The sequence below is a fragment of the Artibeus jamaicensis genome, unplaced genomic scaffold (assembly GCF_021234435.1).
Source record: "Artibeus jamaicensis isolate MK-2021 breed Jamaican fruit bat unplaced genomic scaffold, CSHL_Jam_final contig_519, whole genome shotgun sequence".
Classification (NCBI taxonomy): domain Eukaryota; kingdom Metazoa; phylum Chordata; class Mammalia; order Chiroptera; family Phyllostomidae; genus Artibeus; species Artibeus jamaicensis.
In genome coordinates, this window is record NW_026521871.1 from 58744739 (window position 1) to 58759059 (window position 14321).

Here is a 14321-nt window from a genome sequence, read left to right on the forward strand (position 1 = left end):
AGGGATAGTGATGGACCATAAAACTCTTACCAAAAGGTCGCTTAATTTTATGGATATTTCAACCAGAAAAAGGGTCTGGGGGGTGTTTGGGTGAATAATGACTCCCAAAGATGTCCCCATCTTGTGTTGGCACCTGCGAGTGCGTTGCCTGGGAGATGCAACCTGGGAGATGTGACCTAGACCGGAGTCAGGAGCTCTCCTTGGACTACGGGAACGCGGGCCCAGAGCACGCAGGGTCGCTACAGGAAGAAGGTGGGTGGAGAGCGCCAGGAAAGACCACATGAGGACTGTGCAGCACCGGGAGGGAGGCCGTTCAGAACCCGATGCAGACACCCAGACCTCACTGTCCCCTCCCCTCAGGTTCTCCCACACACAGCACCAGGCACCCCAACCTCAGTGCCCATCGAATGTGCCGGAACGTTTGCTGTGCTTCAGAGCAGTGGCCAGGACAATGAAGCCTCTTCCTGGCCTTGCAAATCCAGCTTCTTCCCCGGCAGCTTCTCCTTGTGCGGGGGCTGGAGGTCACGTTTCTCCATTCTGACCGCTCGCTGCCCCTCCCCACCCGCTCCAGCCTCCAGGGGGCATCGCACTCACTGGAGTGCGCGCCCGGGCTTTACGAGGACTGCAGGTCCCTGACCTGCCGGGAGCAGGGACCGGGAGATGTGCGCGTGCACATCAAAACGCCTTACGGGGCCTGCACTCAGTGCGGACCATAAGCAACTGTCGAATCCACCCTGGAATTGGCCCACCGGCAGCATGATTTCCCGCAGCAAGAACCTCCTAACTTTTCACCGAGCGATTAACGGTAGGACACCGAGAGCCGAGGCACGTGCCCCGCGTTCTTTCGGGCGTCTCCGCTCCTGGGTCCGACTGCGCGTCCTGGAGACGGACTCTCCACGCGGGGATGACTCGGGTCTGGGACGCGCTCTGGCCGTGATGGGAGCGCGCAGCCCTCCGACGCCCCCGCAGACCCTCCTGGCTGTGGAAAACGGAACTCTCAGGTGGATCCTAACGCGTCACCGCCAGCGCTGCGACCTGCCTGGTCTCACTGTTTCATAAAGAGCGGGCCAGCCGGCAGCAGCGTGGGGCTGGAATTTAAGGTCGCGGGTGTCCCCACTGCACCAACGTTTGTGGTGCCCTTTCCTCGTTCCCCGCAGGCACCGGGGTTTCATTCACAGCAGCGGAAGAAAACCTTCGTTTAAGTCAACATCCTTTTTCACGAGCCAGTTAAAAATTTCAGTGCACAATGGGAGATGGCGCGCAGATGTGACAAGGGTGACAGGGTGCTGAGCTTCGGGGACCAGTGAGGGATGGGCTGCTTGGAAAAGGACAACAGGACACGTGTCTGACAGATGGAGGAGGGCGGGGAGCCGCTTAGCAACAGGAGGGGTTTCTGGGGACACAGAGACTCCCAGGGGAGGCCTGAGGCTGAGCCCAGGGTGACAGTCACTGGCCTGGGAAGTGGTGGGAGCCGGGGGACATTTTCAGGAAGCGACGCCACACTCCATGACAAGGGAGAAAGGGGACAGGCCCCGTGACATTCAGGCCCTCGTGAAGAAGTGTGACTATAAGAGCCAGAAGCCCAGTGAGGGAAAGGGCACAGGGGTCTCCTGATTAGAAGACTGAGCAAGGAATTTTCTGGAAGGGTTTGCGAGAAACGAATGTCAGCGTGGCAAGGAGCCGGCTGCAGCAGGCTGCGGTCATCTGAGAGCGGAGACGGTGCCGGTGACGGAAACGGCCATCCGGCCACCTGCTGAAGCTCTCCGGGCACAAAGCAGGTCCCTGCCGCGGCGACAGCACCGAACCTCGGAAACCGCGCGCACCTCCAGGAACCCGTCTGAACAGCCCGCGTGGCCGCTTCCACTGCAGAAATCTGTCTACCACCCCCACCACTTCTTACCTCGCCTTCTGAAACCTAAGGAGGCAGAGTTGGAAATGTATGAAGTTTTAGGTCCTGTCCTCTGAACACAAAACTCCATCAGAAAACAGGAAAAGGCCCCTGAGGCCACAGGAAAAAGAGGAGGGGCTCCCTGGAGCTCCGCCCTCCTCTCCGAGCACAGACCGGCCACTGGGCCACCTGAGGCCACACCGCCCTGTGGCCTAAATCCTTGATCCTCAGAACCACGAGCTCCTGCAACAGGGCCCTGGCTCTGAGTTACTGTCTAGGGTAGGGGATGGCTTGTCCTATCAGGAGAGGGACGGGAGCGATGCCCCTTCACAGCTCTTTGACCTGCGGCCAGGTCCCCCTTCGGAACCACTTCCTCTCACGCCCCCCACCTGCAGCCACACACGAGCCTGCAGGTGCTTTCCTCCCGGCGCCCAGCAGCTCGCGTGTCCCTGCGAGGCTCCCGTGTGCGGAACGCAGGCCTGCGGAGTCGCAAACGCTGGAAGCCATCTGGTGACTTCCCCACAGGCGACCCAGCAACATGAAGGACGGAGCAGCGGGAGCCCCGTTTCGGAAGCCCGTGGACGGGGACGGCGCGTTCAACGCAGGCCTCGCCGGGACAGCTGACGGGAGACTCGCGGTGCCCTCCCCGTGGGCCCCCAGAATCTTCCTCCGCGCGGCCAGGCGCTCGCCTCCCGCGGCTGTTCTGCGCTTGGACCCATCGGTGGCGGTTAAGCGGTCCCTTGGTAGGGAAGGGGTCTCACGTGATTTTCAGGCAAATGACCTGAAGCCGATACATCGAAATTTGCTTCTTAGTTTCAAACCATTTCGTGACTCCTGAGAGATCCAGGCCCCCCCCTACACACCCACTGTGACCGCTGGGGGTCTTCCTCCCGCCCCTTCTCACCTTTCCCTCCACCAGCCGAGGGACGAGAGGTGGCCTGCGCCTCCCGTGTCTGTGAGTGAATCTGGAAACTTCCCTCCCTCTGTTCCAGCTTCAGTTTACACTGCCGTCCACTCAAAATAAAACCGACAGTCGTGCTTATCAGGATGGGTTCGAAGTCGAGACCCGGCAGCCAGTGACCGAGGGCAGTCTGTCCGTAACGAAACACTCGTGTTTCGGTGGCTTTGGACGGGGACGAGACTGAAGTTGCCAGGAGGCCTTTCCCATTGAGCCTGCAGACACCGGCCTGGGACGTGAGCACCGCGGGTGCCCGAGAGGAGCCTCCCGGGAATCCGGGGTCTGTGACCCTCACTGCTTGCCCTCCGCACCCTCACCTGCCGCGGTAAATCCGCAGGGGGGGGGGGCACGGGCAGCAGCGGACAAAGAGGGACAGCAACCCCCATCACTCTGTATTTTAGGACAACGGTCAAGACAAACTGGGATTGGGGACTTCAGACCACACACCGATCGCAGACTGATAGACGGCTCTGTGAAACTCAAGGTCCCCAATCTTACTGTTCGGTGTTTGGCGACCGGGAGCGGCCGCTCAATGACCATTTTCCACTTCCGTTCGATCTGAGTCGTGAGCAGGGCACACCCACCCCACGCACACACACCCAGCTGCCCGAATGAGCCCACTCCCTTCATGGGACCGGGTTTAAATGACCAAAAGGGGACTGGGGCTCAGTCCTCAAAGACAGTGAATTCCATGCACCTCCCTTCAAACGGACCCAGGCCTGGGCACCCCAGTCCCCAGTGGCTCCGGGAAATTGTCCTGATTTCAAAGGAGAACTCACGGGACCCTGTCCTATGCCATCCAGCCTGTCACTTGGGCCCTCTGCAAACTTGGGGAAGGAAGGAGGGCAGGCTCCCTCAGGAACCCCTCAGCAGCTCTGCGGCGGTGGGGGGGGCAAGACCAAGTAGGCGCAGGACACACTCAGCCGAGGCCCTGAGTACCAGGTGGTTACCAGGTTGTTTTGCTGTTCGATACAGTAATGGGCTTTTAATGGCTGCTGTCCAAAATTACACCGGAGAAAAATGGTTTATTAGCAATAATAATAAAGCTGGCACTTTTATCTTCAAAGCACTTTCCAAATATTAGCTCGTTCATCCTCCACCCGCCCAGAAGGCTGCGGCAGCCATCGCTGTCCTCAGTTTACAGCAGGGAAGCAGGAACCAGACACCGAGACAGGCTCCGAGTAGGGAGGCCAGCTGCCTATTCAAACCACCCCTGACCCGTTGGATGTGCTATTGGATGGCAGGCACTCTGGAGACAGCTCACCCCTCTGGAGGAATAGTAGTTAAGGTCAACTCCAGTTTATTTGAACTTGACACACGTGAGTTGCCCCTGAATTGCGCAATGCTGGTCCTTTAATTGAAGAAAACCTATTGTGTACAAAGCTATTCAGCGGAGTCAATTGCATGCAGAAACCTGTGTGCACAGGAAACGAGGTCTGTCCACACCCTTTGAAACTCGACTCCACCCTTTGAAACCCGACTCCGAGGAGTAACTGCTGGGGCTGCAAAGCCCAGGATCACGTCAAATGTAAACACCTTTCTGGGGGACTTTGTTTCTATCCATTCACTCCAATCTCTGCCACAGAACAGACTATGTCTGGAATTGGCGAATGATAGCAAACAGCCCCTCCCAGTCTGTTCATTGTTCCGCAGTCCTCTGTGGAGGTAACATTGCTACTGTTGTCATCACCCACGTGTTCAATTCCTTGCCATTGTGTGACCGCCTGAAATGTTTGAACCCAAGGCGCCAATTCTCCAGTGTCACAGATGCCTTTCACAGAAGTTCAGAAAGTCCCCAAATTGTTAACACGAGAATAAACGTATTGATTGAGAAGCCAAGCACCAAGCTCGGAGAAGCAGGCAGGGGTCAAACAGAAGCTCAGAGCGAGCCCATGGGCCCCCGGGGAGGAGGCGGGAGCTGCCCCCTGGCCAGAGCGGAGGCAGGTGCAGGGATGCATCCCCCGCCACCACCTGCACCACAGTCTCCTGGTGCCCCTTGGCCCTGGAGAACAGTATTTATATCTTGAATATTAAAAAAATAGCAATTGCTTCTAAATACCCCAAACCAAAAAATCAAACGCCTTCTTAAAACCCCAAATATGCTGACTGTGGCTAGAACACAGTTGCATTTTTTTCCCTCCAAAGCCTTACCTTCACTGACGCTGATAATAAAGATGTGTCCTCGTTATGACAGATGCCATTGCAAGTGGTTGGGGACCAGCCGCTCCAACTGTCTCAGCCTCATCTGGAGAGGCGGAGACTGGCCTGTGTGGAGATGCTGACCTGGAAGGCGGTGGGTGGCACCCGACCCCAGGGTGACGGTGGCCCTCGTGTACCGACACCCCAGGGCGTCAGATACACCTCCACCTGGGGACCGTGCAGAGCGCCAGCAGACCTGGGAGGGTGAAGGCAGGTTTTCACTCGTGCAGGCGCCCGGGGCCAGGCCCCACGCACGTCCAGGTCTGGGAGAGAACACAGACCTCGCTCTCCCGAGTCCCCTCACGACAGCCCCTCGCCGTCCACCCTCTGCATTAGGGTTCCGATCCTCTTTTCAAACGCCGCGGGTCCTGGAACCTGTGTGCGTGTCACCAGACCTCCCTCGGGAGGACACACTTGTAGTGGCCCTGTGTTCACGCCAGCTGGTGAGAGGGGACGAACGGGCCGCAGGCACGAGTCCAGTCCTAGGTGAAGACCCGGGTCAGAGAATCCCCTGACCCCGGGGCATGGAGGGCCAGGGCCCACCTGGGAGACGCCGTCCCGAAGAAGAGGAAGGGCAACCCACGTCAGACTGAAAGTTGGTGTCAGCCCCTAACCCCGTGTGTGGAGACCCCATTCCCGTGGGGGGTCTGCGGAGGTGACTAGGTCACCAGGGCGGCGGCCAATGGGGTCCACACCCTCAGAAGGACAGCCTGGGAGCGCGTCCCTGCCCCCACCTCCCCGCCAGGGCGACAAGAGAGAGCCAGCCATCTGCTGCCCAGAAGCAGGGACCCTGACCTTAGAGGACCCGGCTCCGGAGCCGGCTATAAGCCACGTGGCCCGGGGGGCATTGTTGCAGTGGCCTGAGCCAGGGTGGGGGCTCCAGGAATAGCAGGGACAAGGGCGGCACCGAGAGGGGGTCAGAGCTGCTCAGAGGACATCGCATCCTCCTGAGGCCGAGGCCTGGTCTGGGCGCCGGGCGCCCCTGCACAGAGAGCCCCGCGGCTCCGGCCCCAGCTTTCAACGGGTGTGCAGTACAGCCCTTCAAGTCACTGGGGCCGAGATGAGCGCCAAGCCCAGGGTAAATGGCCTACAGTGGCGCCGCCCCCCAGCATCCGTCCGGCCAGGCCCCGCCCTCTCTCTGGCACAGGGCCACTGCTCAGCGAAAGCGTCCTGATGGCTGGTGACTGCCAGTGTCTCACGGGACCACGATCAACCGATCAGCTACCCCACGGTTGAGGAGGTTCTGGGAAGTCCAGCCCCCTTACCTGCAGGCAGGGCCATCTTCAACCTTGGACATGAACCTGGTGAAGACTGCCAGTCCCACGACAGCCCTTGGTTTACACACAAACTCTGAATTTGCTCAAAAAAGGGGAAACCTCACCAGTGAGGGGACACTGGCCTTCCAAGTACAGGACCTGCCCGAGCAGAGGGGGGGCCGGGTCGGGCTGTGGTCACCCCTCACCGACCCGCCGGCTCTCGGGCCTCCTGGATGCAGTTCCTCGCTGTGAGGGGACCAACCCCCGGCCCCCTGCTCACAACGTTCTCCTGAAGTCACATGAAAGGATCCGGGGACCTCCCCAGGGAGCCGAGCGCTCCCAGGTGACGCAGGGCAGGACTTGAAAAACAGAGGCCTCGGCCAGTGTCCGGAACGGCTGGAAACACAGGCCCCATGTCCCCGTCTCAGCACGGGCCACGGTCCCCTTCCCCAACCCTCTGCACACGAGAGGCGACAGGTCCTCCGAACTCATCCCACAATAAGCTGTCACTCCGCATCGGCCCTGGAGGTTGTCGGTGCAGCAACAAACTGGACCCCCACGCGGCTCTCACAGTGTCTGGGGGCCAGAGGACCAGGTCCCTCCGACCCAGCCGCAGGCCTGTCCCTTACACCTGGGGGCGGATTCCCCCCAGACACGCAGCCCCCGCATCACCAGGCTCCGGCCTGATCCCACTGCACAGAGACGGCGGTCCCTCAGGTGCCAGGGACTCCCAGCGGCCGGACGGCTCCGGGAGGGTCTCCGCCTCGGGGCCCCCACCAGGGCACAGGCTTTTGTAGGGAGGGGACTCTACAAACACACCTGTCACCGTGGAAGCCAAAACACACCTTCTGCACAGTCCTCTCTCCTGCAGCCCCTCATCTGGGGACACGGAAAAACACGGGGACGGACACGTTTGTTACGCAGTTTGGAGGCTGCTGCAGACCCCGCCTCTGCACAGGAGCCTGCCCACTATGCAGTGATGGGGGACCCGGGGTGAGGAGGACGACAAAGGGACAGGAGGCGATGGCCCAGAGAGCAAGGGCCACGGGTCTCCATCCTGTCTGCTTCCGGCATTGGGAGCTCAGCCCCCCTACCACCCACAGGCCACCACCGGGGGCCCAGAGGACGCTGGGTGGCCTCCCTCAGGAACTAGGAGCCTGTGGGTTCGGGTCTGTCCTCCGCCTTCCGCCCCCTGGATACCGGCCTCTGCAGGCCCCTGCCCCAGGGCGGAGGGGAGGTCACGGGACAGGGACCGGAGACCTGCCAGCAGCCACAGTCCCACCGGCTGTCCCTCCAGAGCTGTCATCCCCCCTCCTCCCTGCGGCCTCCCTCTCCTGTTGTCCCTGAGGACAAGGCAGCTCCAGGGCACCCCTGCTGCCCCTCAAAAAGATGCCCCCCCTCTCCGACCTCCTTCCAGCTGCTCTTCTGCCAGAGGGACGGTTTTCCCGGAGGAGACGCCGAACTCTGGGTCCTCTGAGACCACCAGGCAGACCCGCACCCCAGGTCCTGCCGACGCCACCCACCCGCTGCCACCCCCGCATTCAGGGCGGATCCTGCCAGAGCATCGTGTTTCTCAAGATGAGTCAGAAATACAGGTGTTTAATCACCGGTTTTTAAATATTGGCTGACACCTCCGGCCAAACAAAACACGTGGGTAAGTCCGGCTCAGCCCAGGGGACACTGGCTTGGATCCTAAATGGACTGAGGGTGCCTCTTCTTCAGGGAAAAAAGTCTGTTTTTCACCACAGCGCACGGTCATCAGGAGAAAGGCAGCGCTGCCCGCCCACACCGCTCTGCACCGCTCAGCTGTCGGGTCCGGCGGCAGGACCCCCCCCCTCGCCCAGCTGGGACCGGAGGCCAATCAGAGAGACATCCGGAACTCGGAGGCCACGGGACTCCCTCCTGGGCCTGTCCCCCGTCCTAACGCACAAATTCCACCAAATGGTGCCCTTTCCACTGTGTGGTCCCCTCCGCTGCCTGCACACTCGGGAGAAGGCTCCTTTCCCGCCCTCTCCGTGGGGCACACAGAGGGACAAGGCACCCGCTGAACGGCAGGCACATACCAGCTCTTCCGAGATTCAAGTGCTGGTCCCACCCAAGGGGCAAGGAAGCAGCCCCTCGGAGTGTAGCCAAGGCCCCTCCTTTTCCCACTTCATGAAGGGGAGGTGACTGCATGGCAGGGCCTGGGGCCCGTGGTGTCTTACGGGCCCTGCCCAGGTCCCAGGCGCTGGCTGCCTCCCCACCCCCACCAGGGGCGCCCGCCCGCCTGCTCCCTACCCAGGGCTCTCTCGGGGCAGTTCTGGCGGTGCCTTGGCTCCCCGGGGGGAGTCCCATCTGGGCCTGAGGACAACCCCTCGGAGGGGCTGTGAAACATCAGAGTCACCGCCAGTGCGGGTGCCAAGGCCTTTCTGTGATTGTGCCGCCCTCCTGGCTCACACTGGTTCACACACACACACACACACACACACACCCATCTCTCTATCCACTCACGGAATACGAGGGGCACAAATATTACAAGCAGAGACGGAATTAACTGAGTGCTTAACGCAGCCACTGAGCTGTGTGCACAGACCGCCCCACTTCGCACTCACAATAATGCCCAGGAGCTGGGTACGACTACGGCCCCCCATTTCCACAGGACGCAGGCTTAGCGGGGTTACAAGGACCAGCCAGGGCCACACTCAGGGGAGCCCGCAGACGCGGCCTCAGGACCCCGCAGCCTCGCTGGGCCCGCGGGCGTCTGACCCTGCTCCCCAGAAACAGGAGGCGTTTCTGGATGCTTCCAACGTGCCCCGGAGGGCTCACCACCTGAGGAGGGACGTGTGAGGCAGGCTGACATTCACAGGCCCAGTCGGAAAAGGGTGCGCCACGGTCCTCCGGGGCCCCTAGGGAGAGGGGGCTCGGAAGACAGGCCGCCAGGCGCTGGGCAGGGCGCCTGCGGGGAAGCCCAGGGCAGGGAGAGGCCGGGGCGCAGGAGAACCCGCCAGGAGCAGCCAGCATCCGGCGGCTCCCACACGGCGCCCAGCTCCCTCCGGCCCGGCTGCTCCTCCCTGCTCCTCCCCGTTAGCACCGGTTCGGCCAGCGCCCCGGGGCTGCCCGGTTACCGTCCTGTTTGCGTCTATGACCGAGAAACTGTGAACGAAGCCCGACAACTGGCCCATGCGCCTGGCAACTCGACTCCCAACCGGATACGCAAGTCGTGACCTTTGGGCACCAACAAAACAACGTGAAGAGGAAGTAAACATTTTTACAGGAAATAAATTCATAAAAGCAGAAAACAAGGTGCTTTCCCCTTGTGTTTTTGCTGTCTCAGCAGGGGGGTAAGGTGCGCAGGGTCATTTTTTACCCACAATACATAAAATCTCAATTAGTTATGGTCTATTTGTGCACTGACTAAAAACATTCGTTAACAAAACAGAATTTTCTGGTTTCCTGGATAAATGTACCAGAAGAAAGCGCGGGATGATGTCAGGTTGCCAAGCAACCGCGGCCGTATTCCCGGCCGTGATCAATCCGCTCATTCACCAGGCTTCCCGCGCCGGTGCCGGAGAATTCCACCCGCTCTCCTTCTTGGGAAAATTATAGTGACTTTCGGCAACACAATAACACTTTTATACTCAGAAGATAAACTTGGATGTTCCTTTCATCAAAGGGCTCTGTTAATTCATTATTCTCCACACGGCGCTAATGAGAAAGCTATAATTAACTAACTACTCTGCGGAGCCGCAGACACAATCAGCCGCAGGGATCAGTGATGTTTAAGGTGTTAAAACCCACGAAACGAGAAAACACAGAGTCTTTCCTCCAGTGAAGAGGCAGCGAGAGGAGCGGGCAGCGTCCCTGGTTAAACGGAGAACTGTTTCCTTCCTCCCCACTCCCGCCCCCAAATGGAGGGGGGGCACCCGAGAGCCAAAACGCGAGAGGCTCCACCTCAGTAGCTGAGAGAAGGGCCCAGCGCCCGCTCTTTGTAGGGAGGGGACCGCGCTGCTGGGGAGGCCGGGGTCTTTCCTTTGAAACGATGCTCAGCTCGGTGTTTTTCCAGGAACCAGAGGAAGAATCTCCTGCCTTCCTTCACTCATTAGCTGGGTTAACTTAGCATATTGTATGTAAATCACCGTAGTAATTGCATTCTCCTCAGACTGAATCCGTTAGAACGAAGCCGTAATCAAAATGCTGGCAATGGAGAAGGTGGGAACCCCGTCTGCATTTGAAACCATCGTGGGGAGCGCCCACGGGGTCAGGTCACGGGGAGCACCGGTGGGAAGGGCCTTCTGGAGGGGCGGCCTGGGCCTCTGGATCTCACCCCTGCCTGCTGGTGGTCCCCACCCCGGGGAGTCCACAGCTTTCTGCTGTCCCCCGTGTCCTTGGCCCCACTCGGCTTCCCATGTCATGGCTGCTCAGAGGTTCAGGGCAAACACACACCAGAGAAAGGCTCAATGTTTGTCTCTAAAATACGTTCCACCCCACGGCACTGCAGGTGGCCGTAAATCAGAGGCCAGAATAATTCCCAGCAAGTGACACACGCTGCCAGAGCTCCTGGCAGACAACATGCAAATGACCGTGTGTGCGTCAGGCAAGCTGTCACACTAAGCCCTCTCGGTCCCTCTTCCAGACGACAGAGTCACAGGGAGGGAGGGGGCGTTGTCACCGGGAAGTCAAACTCGGAGGCAGACTCTGCGCTGTGAGCTGAGGCCCACGGGGCTTCGTCACACGCGTCCCTTCCGACCTGACGGTCCGTGGGCCCCTTCCTGCCCCTCGGCTGCCCCCTGCGAGACGGAGACTGGCTGGGCCCTGAAATGAACTTGGCCGTGGCTCTCCCTCAGTCCGTCGTAGAAATAGATCGGCCTCGTCACTTCCACAAAGCAGCCGTGGGCCCAGCCACCTTTCATCGTCACAGCCATGGAGAAAGGGACTGGGAAGTGGAACTTCTGTCCATCAAATATTCTCCCAGGCCAGATCTGCCCATGAGGCCGTGGGAGCTGATGATGGAGACTCCCATCCGGCTGTCCTTGCCTCAGATCTGACGCCTGCCTATATTTCAGTAGCTGATTCTCTTTAAAGAAGTCATTTCGTAACCAGGTCATTCGACACTGGTGTCCTGTGCTCGGAGCTCTGTCCACAGCAGTAGCGTCCACTCACTGCCCAGTGAGCTGGAGCCCTACTCAGCCGGGGGGTGGCCACAGACGTCCTTTCCTGAAAGGAGGACACCCCGGCCACAGACAGAACGGGGAACAAGCCACTCGTCTGTCTCTGAGGTCCTGCACCTGTGCTGTGACATGGGCACCGAAAGCGGCTTCTGAGGGACTGCCTGCCACCCCCGCCCGCAGACCACCGCTCCTCTCCATGGAGCTCCTGTGGATGCTCAGAGCTGTGCTCCGCTGTCACTGCACTCAAGGCCATGACACAGGGCACTGGGTGACCTGCCAGGACGCAGAACCACGTCGGGTCACAAAGGCCACGGGCGCTGCACCGCGGAGCGGGAATCAGGACGACGAGCCCAGCGGCAACCTCAGAAAGGACACAGAAAAGTCTCACACATGAAGCCCGGCATCGACTTTCTTTTTTGTCACTAAGTTTCCCCAAATAGCTTTCTTTTAAGAAAAAAAATAATGGTTTTTTTAGAGAGAGAAACGTGAATTTGTTGTTCCACTGATTCAGGCATCACTGGCTGCTTCTTGTGTGGGCCCTGACCGGGGATGGAACCCGCACCCTTGGCGTGTCAGGAGGACGCTGTACCCGCCCGGCACCCAGCGAGGCCCGAGGGGCCTCCGAGCTTCCTCCGCCGCCCGCACACGGACCCGCAGTGGGTCGGTCGCACCGGCAGCAGCCCGGGCCGGGGAGGAGGCGGCCGGGTCGGCAATACCACTAATATTCACTGGTGCTCAAGAGGATTGGAGAGCAGAGTGGCTTGGTTTTCAATACACGCGCAGAGAAAGGAGAGCGCACGGCATCTCATCGAGCTGAGGAAAGACTAATAACAACGTCACGGGGTCCGCAACCAACTTCCGAGTGTTCACCACGCGGCAGACGACAGGCTGGACTGTCTCCTCGAAGGAGCTCCTTCCAGTCCTGCAACCATCCCAAAGGCAGGCACCCACATTACCCCTGTTACTGAAAAGGGGAAACTGAGGCACGGGGTCGCGGGATCGCTCCTGCCAAAGCACACACCGCAGGCGGTGGCACTGACACGGGAACCCAGGCGGGGACTCGGCCTGGCCCACCCAGGTGGCTCCCGTGTTGGCCACTCCGCGCGCACGCGCAGGGCCACCGGCTCCCGCCGCCCGGAGCGCGCGACTGCGCACGCGCGTGCCGACGGTCCCCCGCCGGTTCTGCCGGCTCTTCCGCGGCTCCCCGGGCGGGCGGGGCTGGACGCGGAGCCGGGCTGGGTGCGGGTCCACCGCCCTGCGCTGCCTCGCACGCCCGCGCCGCCACCGCCCCCCACCCTTCCCCGCCCACAGCGCGCGGCCCGACCCCCACCCACCGCGCGGGGCCCGGGGCGGCTACCTGGACCCCGGTGCGCCTGCCACCGGCGTCCCCAGGGGTCTCGGCCCTGGACCGAGTGGGGCTGCGGGGCTGCGCGGCGAGCGGCCTCCCGCTGCAATCCCCGCTCTCCGAATTAATCACTGCGCCCGCGCCCGCCCCCGCGCTCGGGAAAAGGGGGGGAAGGAAAGGCGGGAGGAGGAGGGAGACAGGGCCGCGGGAGGGGCACCCAGAGGAGGGGGCGCGCGTGACCGGCATCTCCAGCTCCCCGGGTCGGTCCCGGGAGCCATGGCAACCGCGGTCTCCAGCCCTCCGCCCGGCGGGGCTCCTGACTGCCCCCACACCCGGTTTCTCCCCACCCGGCGGTCCAGAGTCTCCCCCTCAAGCTGGCAGCGTGTACAAAACCCCAAAGGGACCTGGATTTCTGTCCCGAGTGGGAGGAACACGAGGGCTGGGGGGCTGCGCCCCGCGACCCCAGAGGCGGGCGGGGTGGGGAGGGGTGAGGGGAGTCCGGGACTATGCAAACCCAGCGGGACCTCGGGTCCCCGGGGGACAAGGCTGGACTTCCGCAGGAGGCGGGTTCCGGGACCCTCCGGGAAGGCAGGGAAGCTCGGGGTGTGGGAGGCCGGGGGCTAGCTGGAGGGCCACCCAAAACGTGGCCGGGCGGGGAAAGTGGGAGCTGGGGGGATTCGGGGACCCGGCGCCTCCCCCGACCGATCCAGCCGTCCGGATGCATCCTCAGCCCCCGGGGGCGCGGCTGGGGAAGGGTGTCCCTCCCGGGAGGGGCTGAGGGTCCTAGGGTTACGATGAACCCCTGTCGTGCACCCTCTGCTGCCACAGTGGGGTGACCCCCCATCCCCGCCCTGGAACCAACCCCGAGCCCTCCCTGCGTCCCACTCAGAGTTGGCCGGGGAGCTGGGCGACCCGGGGCGAGGTAGACACCTGCCGACCGCCTCACCTCGGACCCACCTGCGTCGCCTGTGGCACCGGCTCCGCTGGGCCCTTCTCCGGGGATCTGGCTGGGAGCGGGAGAGGACGCGCTGGTCTCGGTCCTGGAGCGCGAACCCCGAGTCCCCGGCAGCGCGGGCTGTGGCCGCGGGCGCGGAACCTGCTCGGGCTCGCTCGGCTCCACGCCCTCCCGCGCCGGCTGCTCGCGCCTCCGCTGCGCCCGCGTCTGCGCCGCCGCCTCCCTTCGCTCCCTCCCGCGGGACGGGGGCGGTCACGGCTCGGCTGCCACGGAGAGCAAACTTTGACCGTCCCTGTCACGTCCGCGGCCGGAGGAGGTGGGCTCCCGGACGCTGGGAGCGGAGAGGCACGTCTGCGCGGAGCCCCTCCCGCCGGGCGGTTCGGCTCGGCGCCGCGGATCCGGGACGCGCGGGCCTGGCCGGTCGCGCCGCCGCTCGCTGGAGGGCGTGGTGCCGCCGGCCCCGCGGCGGATTCCTTTGCTCCGCTCCTCGCGCGGAGGCGCGGTGGGGCTCGCGCGTAACTGCGAGAGGCGGGCTACCTCCGCAGGCTGCCAAGGTATTCCTTACATACATTA

At 62.0% G+C, this 14321-nt stretch overlaps 1 protein-coding gene across 2 annotated transcripts in view; it reads right to left on the reverse strand.

The window, feature by feature from the left end:
- Positions 1–14083, reverse strand: part of CHL1 (cell adhesion molecule L1 like) — a 96481-nt gene extending 82398 nt beyond the window's left edge. For both annotated transcript variants that reach the window (XM_037128687.2, XM_053668947.1), the window contains exon 1: positions 13751–14083. The gene's annotated coding sequence lies outside the window, so the exon portion shown is untranslated. The remainder of the gene's footprint in view (positions 1–13750) is intronic.
- Positions 14084–14321: the final 238 nt, after the last annotated feature.